Below are 15977 nucleotides of genomic sequence, written 5' to 3' on the forward strand. Positions count from 1 at the left end.
GCAAAATATTTACTCTTGTGTTAACTTCTGAGTTCTGTCCAGTTTCAGTGAAACTGTGGGGAAACACAGCACATATAGCTTGGCTTGCTGCTGTTTTATTTTCCACTATCTCTTGTTTCACTTGTGGTTTTTGTTGTTATGCTTGTTTGGTTTTTTTTTTATAATTAACACTATTCAAAATGTCTTTCAGAACAGTTAAAAGTGTATCCCCCCCAGCGTTTCAGGTAACATATCTAGAAATAGGAAACGATGTTCCTCACAGCAGCTTCTTAAGGGATGCTAAAAATCTCTTCTTCGCAGGATAGATAAAATTCTTGAGAGTATCCAGCATGCTTATTAAACCATGTCCAAATAAATGTAGACAGGTGTGAAGTCGCCTTTGTATATTGCAGATGTATGGAAAGTACCACATATAGTAGTTTGGGACCATGATTCTCGGAGAGAAGTGAATGAGGGTTTTGAAAATGTATGTGCTGAAGTCTCTGGAGTACTGCTAGGCTGGATTTTGAGGGTGGTGGATTAGCAGTTGGAGGGGGCGGGGACTTGTGTTTGTGATTACCCTTGTGACCTTGAAAAACTGCTGAAACTGTAATGTGCTTTGAAACTTTTCAGATGAGAAGTACTGTACCGAAACTGTGTGGTACTGCAGGCTGTTTTGAGCGTTCTGTCTTCAGTGTATAAAGCTAAAGAAATTGTTCCTTTTGCTTCTGTTTGAAGTGTGCCTATACTCAAAGCATTGACTTCAGAGACCTTCTCTAAAGGTATGAAAGGTGAATCTAGCACAGATATTATCAGGTTTTTTTTCTGTGTCCTGTCTGCTCCTGCTCTCTGTTTCCCTAGTATAGTAATAAAATATGTGTCTGTACTGTTTGTTCTAGTTCCTGACAGGAAAATCTTATCCTGGTCAAAAAGTACTCTAAATACCAGCTTGTGCATAAGACCTCACTTCAGATGTGGTACTAGTTGCAGCCACTAGTTTTCTACTGTTTGAGATTAAGTTTGGTTCTCTGTGGGACATTTGGTAAAAATTGTTTATAGTTGACTTTTCAGGAAAAGGCTACTTATTTTTAGCGTGCATAGTGAGAAGAAACATGAAGTTCTTTTCTTACTTCAGCTGTTGTAAAACTTGAATCCAGACCTAACAGAGGTAGTCCGCTGACTCCCCCAGGTAGTGTTCAGTCCCTCATCTTAAAAGGTAAAGCAGCTCCATCTAGCTCCATAGAGTCCCAGTGCACAGGACAGTCTGTTAAGACTCATGGATGTCTCACTTTGGGTGTTGTCATCAAGAACTGAAGTGATGCCCCTAAGGAGGTTATTAACAATGTCTAATTACAGGTAGGATTTATACCCAGTCAGTGTTATTCAGTAATTGTAGGACTACTGCCTATAGATGTATCAAATCAACTCCTCAGATGGGGTGTTTATCCATTTACTAGCTTGTCATGTTTTCTGTGCCTTTATTACTTTTCCAGGAGACATATTACAGCAAGAGATTTTTTTGTTTCACTTTTCCTTTTCTCTGAGATGATGTCTTTCCTGCTCTTTTCATTGCTGATTGCTTAGACTGGTGGATGGAATCATGCAAAATCTAGGTTGTATCTGATTGTGTTACTCTGAGGAGTACTTTATCTAAGGTAGTAGAAGATTGTGCATAAGACTTCAAATAATAGAGGTTTTATACATAAACAAGATGAGAACACTGTTGTGAAAACAATAGGTAGAGCTGGGGGAAGAGGGGAGTGTGAAACCTGTTCTATAAATGCTCCATAAGTGCACCACAATTCAAACTGCTGTTCAAAAGATAACCTCAAGTTCAGAAGCATTCAGTCGTTTAAAAAATGCATTAATAATAGCAATTGTTTGTTTTCTCTGAGGGTTTCCAACCAGGCCTCTTTTAGATTCTGTGCATCTCTTGCAATGTAAAGAAATTGGAAGCAGTTTAATGTGTCTGTCTCTTACAAGTAATTTGTGGGATCAAGGAAAAGACAAGCATACCACTTTGTGGATGGTTACATTAGAAAGAGATGTTTCTTAGTGTTTGCTGGAGTCAGTAGCTATTCAGTGTCCTCTGCAGGCAAGCCTTGAGAGCTCATTTGTGTTTTCATAAGTGGTAAAAACTATAGTTTAACTTTTTCCTGTGTTTTAAAATGGAAATAATAATTAAGTTTGTATGTGATGTGGAAGGAAAGGATTGTTAGGACTCTGCCATAATGATGCTGATGTTTTGTATCCTGCTTTTATATCATAGTAAACAATAAATTTATTTTACTTCTGGTTTCCCTTTGGTTTGTCTTATGCTGAACCATGTCTATGCTTCTATGTGTTTTCTTATGGTATTTGAGCATGAAAGTGATGGAGGTTAAGAGCTATTGAAGATTAGTATCTGGCTTGTAATATTACATACAATAGGATGACTTCTCACTTTCTTAAGTAGAATGCACCAAAAAAAATTCTATGCCAGAGAAGAAATTCTCTAAAATGTTTAATGAACTCAAAATAGCAGCTGTTGTTAACCAAAACAGCTTATTTTGTGGTTTTGACTATTGTTGCAGTATTATTTTAATCTAAAGAAAAAAAGGAATGCTGTTGACTTAGCATATCTGACTTCTGGAGGGAAGAGGATAAGGTTACAAACAGTCAAAACAATATCTGATTTTTTTAACATGAAGTGAAAATGGTACCTTACTTCTGGAGTCGGAGGTGAAGAAATAAAATTCCAGCATAGTTCAGGATTCTTGAAATTTGCTTGTGTACTGCTGTTGCCAGTGTCAGGAAACAGAATTTAACATGGTCAGAAAAATGTCACTGTGGAAGGTACTCTGCAATTGTATTTTATTAATTCATATTTGGAAAAAATTTCCTTGAAAAATACCATATATTCTCAGTTGTATTTAATGACCATACTATTTTCAATCTGAAATTTTACGTATTTCCTAATCTGTACAGAACAAATATAGGGCTCTCATCTAGGAAAAGTACTAGTCAGCTACTACTGGAAGTGATTTGTTTTCACTGGTTTGTTTTGTTCAGGCTTAGCAGATTCAGATGTGTTTTGTATAAATAAAAACTTGGAGTAGCAATGCCATAACTGAAGTAACTAATTTTTTGGAAAGGTTTCTCCAGGTTCATCCAGACTTGAAACCTGGTTATGTTTTCAGTTTCACAAGGAATACGAAGTTAATGTGGAAAACTCCATTTTGTCTCTTCCTTCATAGATCTTGTTTGTTTGTTTATTGAAGCACTGATTAAAACAGAAGCTCGTGCATACAAAGTAGGCATGACAGCTTAGATCTGTCGTGAATTGTCAGATTTGTGTTTGAAACCTTTCTGAAGTAAAGTAATGGTCCTAGAACACTGGACTGGAATGTTCATCATCCTTTTCTGCTATTTCTCTTCTTTTTAGTAGTCATTTTAAGCTACCATTAGGGCAAAAAGAAGTGGTGAACTTCTGTGAGCAAACTTGCTTCTGTACAGTTCATTTTGTTCTGATTTCAGAACACTTCCCAGTTAGTGTTTATCCTGTCCTTTCCTTGGGTCAAAGTCTGCTACTTTTACTCCAAGAGAGAAACTAAAATAAGGCAGGAGAGGACAGGAAAGGTAGTGTTCTTAGTAAGGAAGAAAACTACAATGCTTTCTAAAGAACTTATGTGATAAATTCATTAATAACTTCAGCTAATACTTGAGTAGGCAGAGCACGCTATTCATCAAGGGATATTCTTTCTTATTCTCATCATGGGGTTCTGTTTTCTGTTCATTTGTCTGTTCGTCATGTGAAAGATTTTTATCAGCAGATATGCAGCCTTTTATTACCAAGTGCTGCTGCCTGCCACTGCCTCCTGGAACTGTTTGCCTTTGAGAGGTATCTTGACTCTTTGATACTAGCATGGGTAAAACGCAACCAGTGTGAGTTGACCACTGACATTGCTGGGTGAGATAGGGAGGAGCTTCTTGCTATTAGTCTTCATTTTCTGTCCTTTTTGTTTATTTGTGGTTTCTTTCAGCTCTTTCTCATGTTGTATCCCCTCTTGATAAGGGCTGGGTGGAATGAGAGAAGATTTAGTCTATAGTGCTTTTTCCTGAACTGTACATGTTGCTGGTTATTTTTTGTCCCAAATTGTGTAAGAAAGTCCTGCAGATAGTGGAAAACTTAGTGCATCTATTCGTATTTTGGATGTAAGGTGTTATGGAATTAGTAGACTTCCGTGACTGTTGCTGAGAAAGCAAAGATTCTTCTAAGGTCTTTGGATGACTGAAAGTATGTACTGGGACTAAACTTCCATTTAGAAAGCAAAGTTAGAGCTGATGTGATTCAGAATGATTTTTAAATTAAAAGGGGGAAAAGCAATAAGACTTAATTGGTTCAACCAGCAAAGGTAGTGCCTTCAAAATCTTGGAGAAAGGACAGTTGAAGTAATTCAGTTGAAGATGAGTTTTTAATTCTGAATTTCTTCTGTGTTGGTTTCTAGTCATTAACTCTTATGTTACCTTGGTGAGAGTGCTGGGGACTAGACATATCTGATACTAGTTCTTTGCAGCTGTTTAAAAAGAATGGATATAGCATCTTCTTGGAAGCTGACTCATTGCACATAATATGGCTTTGGTTTTGTCTCTCATTATGAGAAGTTTGTTCTCTCTACACAAACAGATTTCTGCTACATGCTGCCTAGTTGGTGAGCATCTGGTATCCCTCTCTTTAGTTAAAGGTCCTTAGAATAGTTTCGTTTCTTACCACTTTTCAATGTTGATACAGTACAGAAAAGAGAGTTTTTGTTAGGCCTCTGCATGCACTCAGGCATTTGCTTCTGGAACTCACTCATAATCCTGATTTTCATTGAGGAAGAGGTTTTCGTATGATTACCTGAGTATGTTAGTGCTGCTGTATGTCTGCAATTTTCTACTTCTAACCATGTGCAGGATCCTCTTCCTTGTCATGCTGCTACTCAGCTGTGTCTCATTTTGTGGTGAAAGTTAGGTCATGTGCATATGTTGGGTATATGTTGTTGAGATTAATTTTCTTTTAGTTTAGCTTCTTGAATCACCTTGCTATATGAGGATATGAGATGATGCAAAAGTTGGAGTAGAAAATACATGTGGCAGGAGGTGGGCTTACAGCAGTTACCAGTTTAGCTTATCATAACTTATTCTAAGATGGCACCTTGAGATGTTTCAAAGGACGTTCCTGTGCAGTTGTTAACGTGGGTTCTTGGATACCTGGTGACCTGTCTTGTAAATGGAAGTACTATATTTACTTGGAATGTTACTGAAGAGAAGACCATAGAGAAGTCATATAACTGTGACAATGATCCTAAAGAAAATCCTAAAGCAATCCTAAAGAAAAAAGGGCGTGCAATTAAATGTTGACATTAAAACATCTATTATAACTAAACTGAAAAGGTCCATCCCCTCTTTTGGATTTTCCCCAAATGCATGGCCTGCTACAGATGTTTATATGACTCCCTTCACAGTAGTCATTCCGGTTTAATTAAATACCAGCGGTTGCTGACAAGAATATCTGTAGGCACGAGAATACAACAGAAACCAAAACTTTGCATAGTGAAGGTCATGGTAAGGAGTTTGCCAGAAAGCTCCTGAGCAAGTCAAGCTGTTTTTCTGTGCTTTTTGTCACATTTGCAAATTTGCTTAGGGGATAAGAGGACTGCCTAAGCTCATCCACTATGGTGGCGTTCACTGCTTAATGTGCAGCTACAGTATCTTATCCACTGCCTGTTTCAAGCATAAGTTTTGATGAACTGCAAAGGGACTGAACTATTTTGGGTGAAACATGAGTAATGTCATCACTAGCAAAGAATAGAGTTTGCAGTTGTTTGTCGGGCACTGACTGATTCTGTGTCCAGGAGTTCCTGTATTTTTTCAGTTTCAGAGGTCTCAGTAAAATGCATTTTCTTGCAATACAGCTGGGGAGAAATTCAGACTATTGGAAAAGGTGGAAGGAATATGAATTCCAGAAATTCTTTATAATGTCCATAATGAAACATGTTTGAGTTTTCTTGGTCATTTGCTGTTATTTTTCACTTCTTTCTTTTCCCTTTCTCAGCCACTTGTTTCTGTAATAAGTTTTAGGTAGAGTTACAAAGACCAAGTTTTCCCTTTTATAACCTCTGCTATTACTGTGTAGTTGCCAGATACCTTGAAAATTATCCAGAAACTCAATTGCTTTATTGCTGTGTTTCACGTGTTGAGACCTGCTTTTTTTTAATGCACAAAGTTCTTGTATTTAGGCTTCAGAACATTTGAATTCTGCAAATTGTTGAAGCATAGAGCTGGTTCCTGTTCACTGTTTAAGGCATCCTTGCTATATTATATAATAAAGAAAACCTTCTGTTTCACTTGATAAAAGCATTAAATACTGCTCTATTTGGATAGCCCTATCGGTAAGTAGTTTATATCAACCTGTAGCACAACATTTTTGAGCCCCTGAAAAAGGTGACTGGAACAGTCTACCTGGCTTTACTAAGGGTTGGTCATGCTTGACCAACCTGACTGCCTTCTGTCAGATGACTAGGTCTTCAACTGAGGGCAGAGCAGTTTGGATTTTTTTTTCTTTTTTTACTTTGACCTTAGCAAGACTTTTTAGTGTCCCATAACATACTCCTATTTACAGTCTGAATGGGAGGATGACTAGACAAGTGAAAACTGGTTTTAGAGGGTGGCCCATGGTTCATACTCTGCCTGGACAGCAGTTAAACTAGAGCTTCTCAAGGGTCTACTGTGACCTACTCTTACTTACTTTCTTTTATTTAATGTCTTTATTGGTGGCCCAGAGAGGGAGATGAAGTGCATCTTCATCAGTTTGTGGTAGACACAGAGGTGGGTGGCTCAAGGGCAGGGTGACCATCCTGAAGTACTCAGGCTGGAGGAAGGGGCCTGTCAGAGTCTTAAAATGTTCATCAAGGACTCATACCAAGGCCTTCTTCCAGGACTGGTAACGGTGCTGCAGAATGGTTGGGTTGTAGCTTTACTGAGGACTTGGTTCTGGTGAACAGCAGGTTAAATACAAGTCAGCAGTTCACCCTGCTAGTCATGAAAACAGCTTTATTGCCTTTTAGTTGGCATTTGTTTCACATGGTCCCAGAGTGCATCTGCAGTATTGTCTGCAGTTTTGCTCCTGTGCTCCCTACCCTCAAGAAGAACAACACTGATAAACTTCAAGCAAGTTCACCAATATGATCAGGGAGCTGTTGTATGTGACCTGTGAGGGGATGCCGAGAGCCTTTTGTGACTGTTTACCCTGAAGAAGAGACGCTTAGGAAGGATGTAGTAGCAACCATCCTGGTATAGGCAAGGATGGATACCAGGAAGATGAAGCCAGTCTCTTTACTGAAGTACGCAGTGGGAAAACAAGAGACAGTAGCCATAAATTGAAATTCGGGGATATATGTTGAAAAGTTTTTACTGTAAAGAGGATTAAGAGATTTTAAGTGATAACCTGTAAGCCTCTATAGAAGTTTTCAAGACCTGAGTAGATAAGGCCCTAGGCACCTGGGACTGTGGTCAGTGTTGACTGAGCTTTGAGGAGGAAATGGATGGATGACTTGCTGGGTCCGCTCCGCTCTGAATCGTTCTATGAAGAATCACCCATGGGTGGGACTTAGTAGCAAAACTAACCAATACTGTTTTATTTGGAAACTTCATTCCTTGTGTGAATGGTGTTTATTTCTAGTGCTCCTAAGTAAAATAGCCTTACCATAATCACTTACTTGTGTTGACTATTTTTGATATTAAGCATTAGTTACTTGGAATCCGTCTACTGAGTAAACATGGAATAAGCAAGGTACATTCATTGAATAAACTCATTTAATCTAAGAAAGAAAGGAAAAGTACTCTTTTTCAGTGTCAAAAATATATTATGGTTATAATATAACTATATTATAGTTAACCATATGTCTTGCCTTTGTTATTCGGAACCTTGTGGTAAAACAAAGCAATTTGTAGAGCATTTGAATTTATTGGGGAGGGAGGAGGAAGCAAGATGCTGGATAGTGGAACTAAATCTCCGTTTCTCTGGTATTGGTTCCCTTCCCTCTTTGTCCAGGCCTGTGAAAAAAACTATTATCTTAGATGCTACATATAAACATCTCCAAAATGGACAAGGCTTTGGTTAGATTCTTGCTGCAGAAATTACATACTGGGTGGGTTTAAGTGTGATAACCCTTCTCATGGGTTTGTGGAAAGTGCAACTTCCTTAGTTTTTTTTGTAACCAAGAGAGCGTAGTGAATACTTGTGTGCTTCTGCTTGTGCTTTGAAAGAAATCTGTAGTGGCCAGTAACAGGCTTCTTTGTCATGGTTTCTGTGCTTGTGAATAAGTTGCTATCTCAGCTTTTAGTCTTTCTTTTCCTTTGCATGCAGGGTCTGGATATATTCTTGTAAACTATTGCATTAGTGTATCAGATTTTTCCATTATCTCTGCACTTAGACATGCATGCATACACATAATTGTATTCAGGCGCTCTCTGTCACGTGCTTTACGTATTACTGGTTTGGAAACGGATTTGGTTACACGATATCTGTGAAGGTGGTATGTATTGACATTGTGAGAGTTTTTTGGCAAGTAGTGGCCACTGAATTGTTGATATCTTAAATCGCTTCATACTTTCATCTCTAACAAGTTAAAAGCATTCATGTGATGTTTTGCTGCATTACGTAGACAAATAGGAACTTCTTGACTAACTTGACCTCTTCCAGTGGCTCATGGAGTTTATCAGTTTCAGTTTAGCAGTAGCTATTGAGTTACAGATTGTATTGAAAATTGTGTTGAACTAGGAGAGAAATTGGTCAATTCTCCCATCTTACTGCTTTCAGACTCAAAGGCTCTTCTGCTTTATTCACCCTTAATATACATGGAAGAGTCTCTAAAGTGAATCTCTATCTGAAAGACAAAGATCTGAAAGAAGTTTTGCTTTTGTACTACATTCAAGGTAAGACTTTCAAAATTGTCCGTGATCAGATGACAAAAAGCATGAATAGTGAGACTTGCAAAATGGGACTATTTCTGAGTTCTTGGCTTCTTGCACATTATACTATTCCTGCAGACTATTATGACTGTTTACTAAGTACTAAATACTTTGTTGAAATGCACTAATGATCAGAGGCATATAAGCTGGCAGTGGCTGTGTTCCTTAACTAAAATGGTCAAGTGAGTTGCTACTTGTAGCTAGTGTTTACTATGCAGAGCTGTCTTTTGGGTAGCATAGGTGTTTCTAATTCTAAAACTGATATACTAAGTTGCATGATACAACATGGAATGTCTTACTAAATTGGCACTGTCTTAGTAACTTTTTTGTTTACTTTTTATTCCTGTGCTGAGCTTATTGTAATTCTCTGCGAACGCAGAGCCTGAATGCAGTGAATGCATTCGAGTGATAATTTGGTCACTTTCAAAACATTGGGAAATAATTGGGAGTCAGAGGGCAAGTTTGCTGCGTTTTGGAGGGAATGGTAGATGCATTTCTTTCAATAAAACCATAGCTTCAAGCACATGCACAGGCAGCACCTGTCTGCAAGTTAAAACACTGGTCAAGTGGTAGGAGCCATTAACATCATTCAGCAGTGATGCCATTGACTTCAGCTTACATGCACAGTTTGACAAAATGTTATTAATGTTTGTTGTGTCGTTCTCACACCACTCCCAGGGAAGAGTGGAGGATATATATATGAGGCCATGAAGATGATCAGAGGGCTGGAGCACCTCTCGTGTGATGACAGGCTGATAGAGTTGGAGTCGTTCAGCCTGTGGAAGAGAAGGCTCTGGGGAGACCTTGTAGCAGCCTTCCATTACCTAAAGGGGGCTTACAAGAAAGCTGGAGAGGGACTTTTGACCAGGGTGTGTTGTGACAGGACAAAGGGTAATTGCTTTAAACTGCAAGAGGCTGGGTTTAGATTAGATAGTAGGAAGAGAAATTGTGGCTGCCCTCTCCCTGACAGTGTTCCAGGCCAGGTTGGATGGGGCTTTGAGCAACCTGGTCTAGTGAAAGGTGTCACTGCCAATGGCAGGTGGGTTGGAACTAGGTGATCTTTAAGTTCTTTCCAACCCAAATCATTCTATGAAGAATGGAGAGGCACATAGCTGTCCATTGCAGAGATAGTACTTGTGTAAGGGGGGGAATACAAGGCTGTGGTATCTGGTTGTAGAAGGGACATTGGAGACATTCACATGTAGTCACTCAGAAGGACCTAAGAGTTATTTTGGGGACTAATATAGAAGTAGCACTTAATATAGGCAGCTAGTTGCCTAATGCTAGCAGTTTTGGGGAGGTAGAAACCTACTGAAATTGGCACTCATTATACTGCATTCAGCACCTATTTGAAGGCTTGGATCAGCAGTCTTCTATTCATGTACCTATTTCTGATTTTTTTGTGACTGTGGTTTTGTTTTTTATGTAGTAGGTTTTACTGAACTATTTGTGTAATCCCCAAGCTAAATGTCTTACTTTTTTCTTTTTAAACTGCTAAATTCATCTGATTCTTTCAGTTGCTCTGCAAAAGCATGAATACTTAAGAGTATTCCTTTATATGCCATGATTATTTTATGGATACATAGTTTAATCCAGATAGTTTGTTAAACTAGTATAGAATACATGCAGGATAAGCTTTATATGTAATTAAGTGGTAAGACTGAGATGTGAGTTTTGGAATATAGAAATAATTTTAAAATGTCTCAACATGTTGTCTATAAATGGGATGACAGAGTAGGGTGTTTGCCCCCTTGCTACAGTTAATGTAGTTTTTTAATGCATCTTTGTGCTAAGATGTTCCCATCACCATTCAGTCCAGCAAGGGCATGTCTTGCAGCCAACCGTGTCCAGGAGCAATAGTAACCTTTGGTGGAGCTGGTGATGGTGTCTTAATCTGTGTTATCCAAATTTGCCTGCAGCTGATGTCTGAAGTGATGAGTCGTATAAAGTGAATGTTGAATTATTAACATGCTTGCTTTCCCGGAATCCTTTTTGCTGTCAAGTCTGTGTAGATGTATCGTTACTGCATTGACTGCCTGTCATGTCCTTAAGCACCCTCTCTAATAGTGATTTCTTGAAAATCGGCATGGTCTTCTTGCATGTTACTTTTAACATTCTTATTGACAAAATTGCCCTTTGAATTTTTACAGGTGTAGTTCGACACGTTTTGTGATACTTGCATAGTGGCAAAACTAATACAGTTTTTACTCAATAGAAATATCCGAAAGTTCAGCGTTGAAATATGTTGCAAATTGAGAGTTTAAACTGTATTGATTAAAAGTGAATCCAAGTAATTTGTTGTGGAACTGAAGGTGCAGTATGAATTGGACAAAACTTTTGAGTATTTAGGCTTGAAAGTTGCCAAATGGCTGCTCTGTGCCAAGTACTCCTCTGTTTAGATGACAAGTGAAGCAGTTCAGATAGCCTCAATGCAGACACCTGAAAAAGATTCCATGTGTCCAGGCAACGATACTGGAGCCTGCTGCCAGAAAAAAAGGTAATGGAAATTTGCTTCACTCTGCAGTTCCTAGACATAGTAATTTTTTTTTATTAGACTTCAGGCTTTTTCTTGAAAAGTTTCTCTAGCCTGATGGAAAAGTAGAGCATGCTATAAAAGAGCAGGGGGGGAGTAGGGTGTTTTCTGATGTAGTCTGAGAAGTCATCTGTGGTCCAAAACCTAACTTTCTAGACTGTACAGTGGATTGAATATCATGTGATTACAGGTGTATTGATTCTGTTACGGTATGGGAGTATATAATTACATATCACGTAGAGTCAGCTGCTTCTCTTCAGCATTTGTTTATAACTGCCTTAAAAATGCTTTGAGATATGCCTTATTTGACATGAATCAAATCAGTTCAACCAGGTTGATTTAGGAAGATAAATCTGTTTTAGTAATAAGGGAGTGACTTTCTAAACAGATGGATCCTCTTAAAAATTTGTAATTGCCTTTATAAGCACTAATTCTCTTAATACTAATACCGTACTGTTACTGAAGTAACTTTACTAGTAATTAGAAAAATTGTCTTAACATGGAGGAGACAAAGGAAAAAAATGTTCTAAAACTGTAGTCGAGGTATAAAAATAACTGTATTTTAACAATTCCTATTTGGAGCCTTCAGTTCCTGTATTTTACAGAAAGTTAGTTCTTTTGGAAGACTGTGTGTGTGTAGGCTGTGAGTTGACATAACAGATGCTTGAATTCTCTCTTTCCAAGTCATGTGCTTTGCAGTAAACATTAAAATGCCTGTAGCATCATAAGTGTTAATAATTGGCTGCTGGTACTACTGGTGTTCTTATGTTACCAATTTGAACGTGATGGTGATTTTATTGTGGTGTTGAACGACCTCTTTTACATTTAATTTAACTCCTGTTGTGTATAAATTTAGCAAGTGGTAACATGGCTAAAAAAAGCTGCAAATAGATCCAAGTGGCTAACTAGTGTGGCAGAGAATTTATGCCTTCTGTAACTGTCTGCACATCAGCAGTGGCCAAGATTTTTTTTTTTAATGCTGTGATGGCTCAGTTTTAGTACCTTTATACCTGAAGACTTACTCTTACAAGATAAGGGAACAACCTTCCTGGAGAGAGGGAAAGTCTTTCCTCTAATCACTAGTATCATATATAAAGAAATAAAAAGCTACTCTTGCTATCCCTTATAAATTTGATATAACTTGATTTCTGTCATTGTCAAACATATCAATATTAGGGAATTGCTGCTGAATTTTCTGTACTCGGTGCTAAGTGAAATACTGTAATTTTGATGTTTTTGCTTATTTTTCACCCCACTTGGTGGTGTTTAAGTGCCTTCTAAATTTTGTATGTACTTGAGGTCTCACTTAGGGATGTATGTGTTATATGTGTAAGATATGGAAAGGTGTGATGAGTTGGCATGCATATATTGTAATGGTTTAATTCCTCTAATAGACAAAATGGGATGCTATTGTGCCTTTGAGAATCCTTTGTGGGATATTTGTTTTAAATACAGAATCTTTACAGAAAGACACGTATAAACCAGGTTTAAGTTTTTTTTTCTTTCAGAAACAGCAGAAATATGATTGGGATATTAAGGATAAAGAATTCCTTATTGGCTTCAGTGATAGTAGCGAGACTTAATTCAAAAGCTGACTTGTTCTAAATGCATTGCTGGCCACTAGGAACTAGGATGAGGTTCTCTACCCAGATAAAAAATAATTTTGGGGGACTCTGGCTCTTAGCTGGCTTAAAAGTCACTGAATACTGTTCAGAGAAGAATTAGTCAAGATAACCATCTGCAGATAATCTGTTCCTCCCCTTTGTGACCATTTCATGAGAGACAATATTAAAACAATATTAATCTTCTGAAAACTGTCAGACTTTAACTGTATCCTACAACTAAAGCATCTTACATTTTTGTAGCTGTCCCCTTTGCTCTCTTAGCAATCAAAGTGTACAGTTATGTCAGGTTTCTTACCTACAGTGTAACAAAGTTTGTGACAGTGAAGTTTCTTTATTGTTCAAATGCACATACTTGCTACTGAATTAGCTGATCGGAAATATGGTGCTTCCTCTGATTTTCCTGACAACTGATCCTGTAGGATTTTTTAATTTTTTTTTTCTGACAACCGATTCAGTAGGAGTTTTTTTTATGATTTTATGCTAAAGCCTTTCTTTGAAAGGCTTAGCTAGAAAGGGCTAAGCCTTTTCTACTGCATGATCAACAGAGAAAGTTTTTATTTGCAAGATTACTTCTGAATTTGATTAATACCATATTTTGCTAACACTTAGCTCTTTGGGGGAAAGGAGTGACAGACTCTGGATGCCCTTTAGTACTGCTATAGGAGGTAGAGTGGGTGAGACTGAAGTGAAATGTGATTTAGGGACATGCTGTTTTGGCCCAGAGGACTTCAGAAGAGATGTGCCTTGTAATGTTATCAGCTGACAGGTGTGGTGGGTTCTTTCTCAGAACATTTAATTAGTGCTCAGGCTGAGATTTCTGCTGGTTTTATGCAGGTGGACATTTACAAAGTCTAAGTAATCCACCTGTAGTGACTGTATTTTTTAAAAACATTGATTTGAAGGCCAGGTGTTAACAAAGACAGCAAATGGACAGATGGTTTCAAACTGATTAAGTAGCTATTGCTACCCAGGTATTCTAGCTAGTAATGTGATAATGAATTTACCTCATGGGGAAACACTATAGGAATGTGCTGAAATGATAGGCACTGCAGTAATAGTGAACATCTTAGGTTGCCCGTGCATATCACTCTGTGTCTGAGCTGGAATTTTGAATGCCTATCAGGAAGGGAATTTTGATTGCCCTTTGCTTTAAGAAAAAACACAAACTCATGCAGAATAATACAGATGCATCTTCTTCAATCTGCAACTCCTGGATTGCTGTGGTAACAAAATGTGTATCTAGAACTTTACTTACATTGCAGTGATTATGTACAGTAAGATAAAAGCTAGTTAGAAACTTTTGCAAGCTTTTCCCTAGAAAGTCCTAGCAGCCCCAATAAACATGTTTGTTCAAAGTCCTCTGCTTACAATCCTTTGTTGTTTTAATTGAGGGGTTTTTTTTAAAGAAAGCTGACATAGAAATGGAATACATTTTAACTCTTGAAGATAATTCCTTCTCTTTAGTTCAGCTAAAGATCAGATCACTTAAAATGAAAGCATTTTGTACTTGGATGTTTTTACTGAAGCATATTAGATGGCCTCTCTCTTCAGCCTCATCTCTTCCTAAAGCTGACTGTTTGAAGAGCTGTCCAGCATAACTGATGGAGAGATGATTCCTCATTTCTCTGCTTGAGTTAGGCTAAGCATAGCTCTGATCTGTTACAGAGGAACAGAGGAGTAAGTGCTTGCCAGTGATCTCCCGGTAGGCAAATACAGATTGCGTACGTGCGTTCTGAATTCCAGTAAGGCTGGCTTTTGGTATTCCTTCATCTTATGCTTGTATAATTCAACAAAGTTTGATTTACTCGTAAGCTGGATGAGCAGTCTGTGCTTCAGGCATTCACTTGTACCAGCGTAACTGTCTGTATGTCTGCTCAGCCACACGCATGGAAACGGGAATGAACTGCTGGGAGCAAATACCACTTAAGCTACCACTGCTGCCATGACATCCGCACAGCTGTAGTGCGAATTCACTCATCTAAAGCTTACCTAAAAGTGAGTCACAGAGAGTTTAGGAGTTAAGAAGGTGCCTTACAAATACATTTTAAAGACAGGTCTGCAGGAAGAAAGTTCAGAATAGCTTTTGTGATATGTATCAAAAAGTCCACCGTTTCTGAGGTGATATTTTAAAGTATGGACCTAATTAGAATGCTAAGCCCATGATATTATCAATATTGGTATAATAGTGGCTTGCTGTTGGAAATTCAGCATTTAATAGTTCAAATGACTAACTGGCAATAGAAGTTTGAGCTGCAAACTTCAACCTGCTAAACTAAACTTTCACTGGAACCCCAAGTAAATGTTTCAAGACATTTAGATTTTTTAAGAAGTCCTGGGTGTTAATTCTAAAATACCATGGAAAGATACTGTTGCACTTTTTACAAAACCATATTATTGTATTACCTGCTTCAAATAGGATTAAACTTGCTTCATAGAGTTTTTAATTTTGAACTTTAGTTCATTCTGCTTCCTTTAACTGTTTAATATGAATATTTTAGTGCAACTTCCATGTTGAAAGGGTGGGGGGGAACAACAAAAAACCCCACACCCACAGAAACACAAATCAAGACCTTGTCCAGTCTTGGTTGATTCACAATGTTTTTATGTAGAACCAAGGATCACTTAGCATATATAGAGAGAATTAATTACCCTTCTATTACAGAGGATGAACAACTCTCTCTTTAGGGTGAAAGTTGTACCTTTTCTCAAGTAATTAAGTAGATATTAACTCCTGGTTTAGTTTGGGATCTGTCATATAGGTAGGAAGAACTCCTGCATGAACTTGGAGCACTAGTGCGTTCCCTTGGTCTGTGCTCCTGCCTTCCCAGAAAAATCAGGTAGCCTAA

The 15977-nt window shown here is 38.0% G+C and overlaps 1 protein-coding gene across 1 annotated transcript in view; it reads left to right on the forward strand.

The window, feature by feature from the left end:
* The first annotated feature begins 742 nt into the window (after positions 1-742).
* Positions 743-15977, forward strand: part of PPM1B (protein phosphatase, Mg2+/Mn2+ dependent 1B) — a 54183-nt gene continuing 38948 nt past the window's right edge. The window contains exon 1 of the mRNA XM_039386964.1: positions 743-761. The gene's annotated coding sequence lies outside the window, so the exon portion shown is untranslated. The remainder of the gene's footprint in view (positions 762-15977) is intronic.

The sequence above is a fragment of the Pipra filicauda genome, unplaced genomic scaffold (assembly GCF_003945595.2).
Source record: "Pipra filicauda isolate LSUMZ 115617 unplaced genomic scaffold, ASM394559v2 scaffold51_size4534324_pilon, whole genome shotgun sequence".
Lineage (NCBI taxonomy): Eukaryota > Metazoa > Chordata > Aves > Passeriformes > Pipridae > Pipra > Pipra filicauda.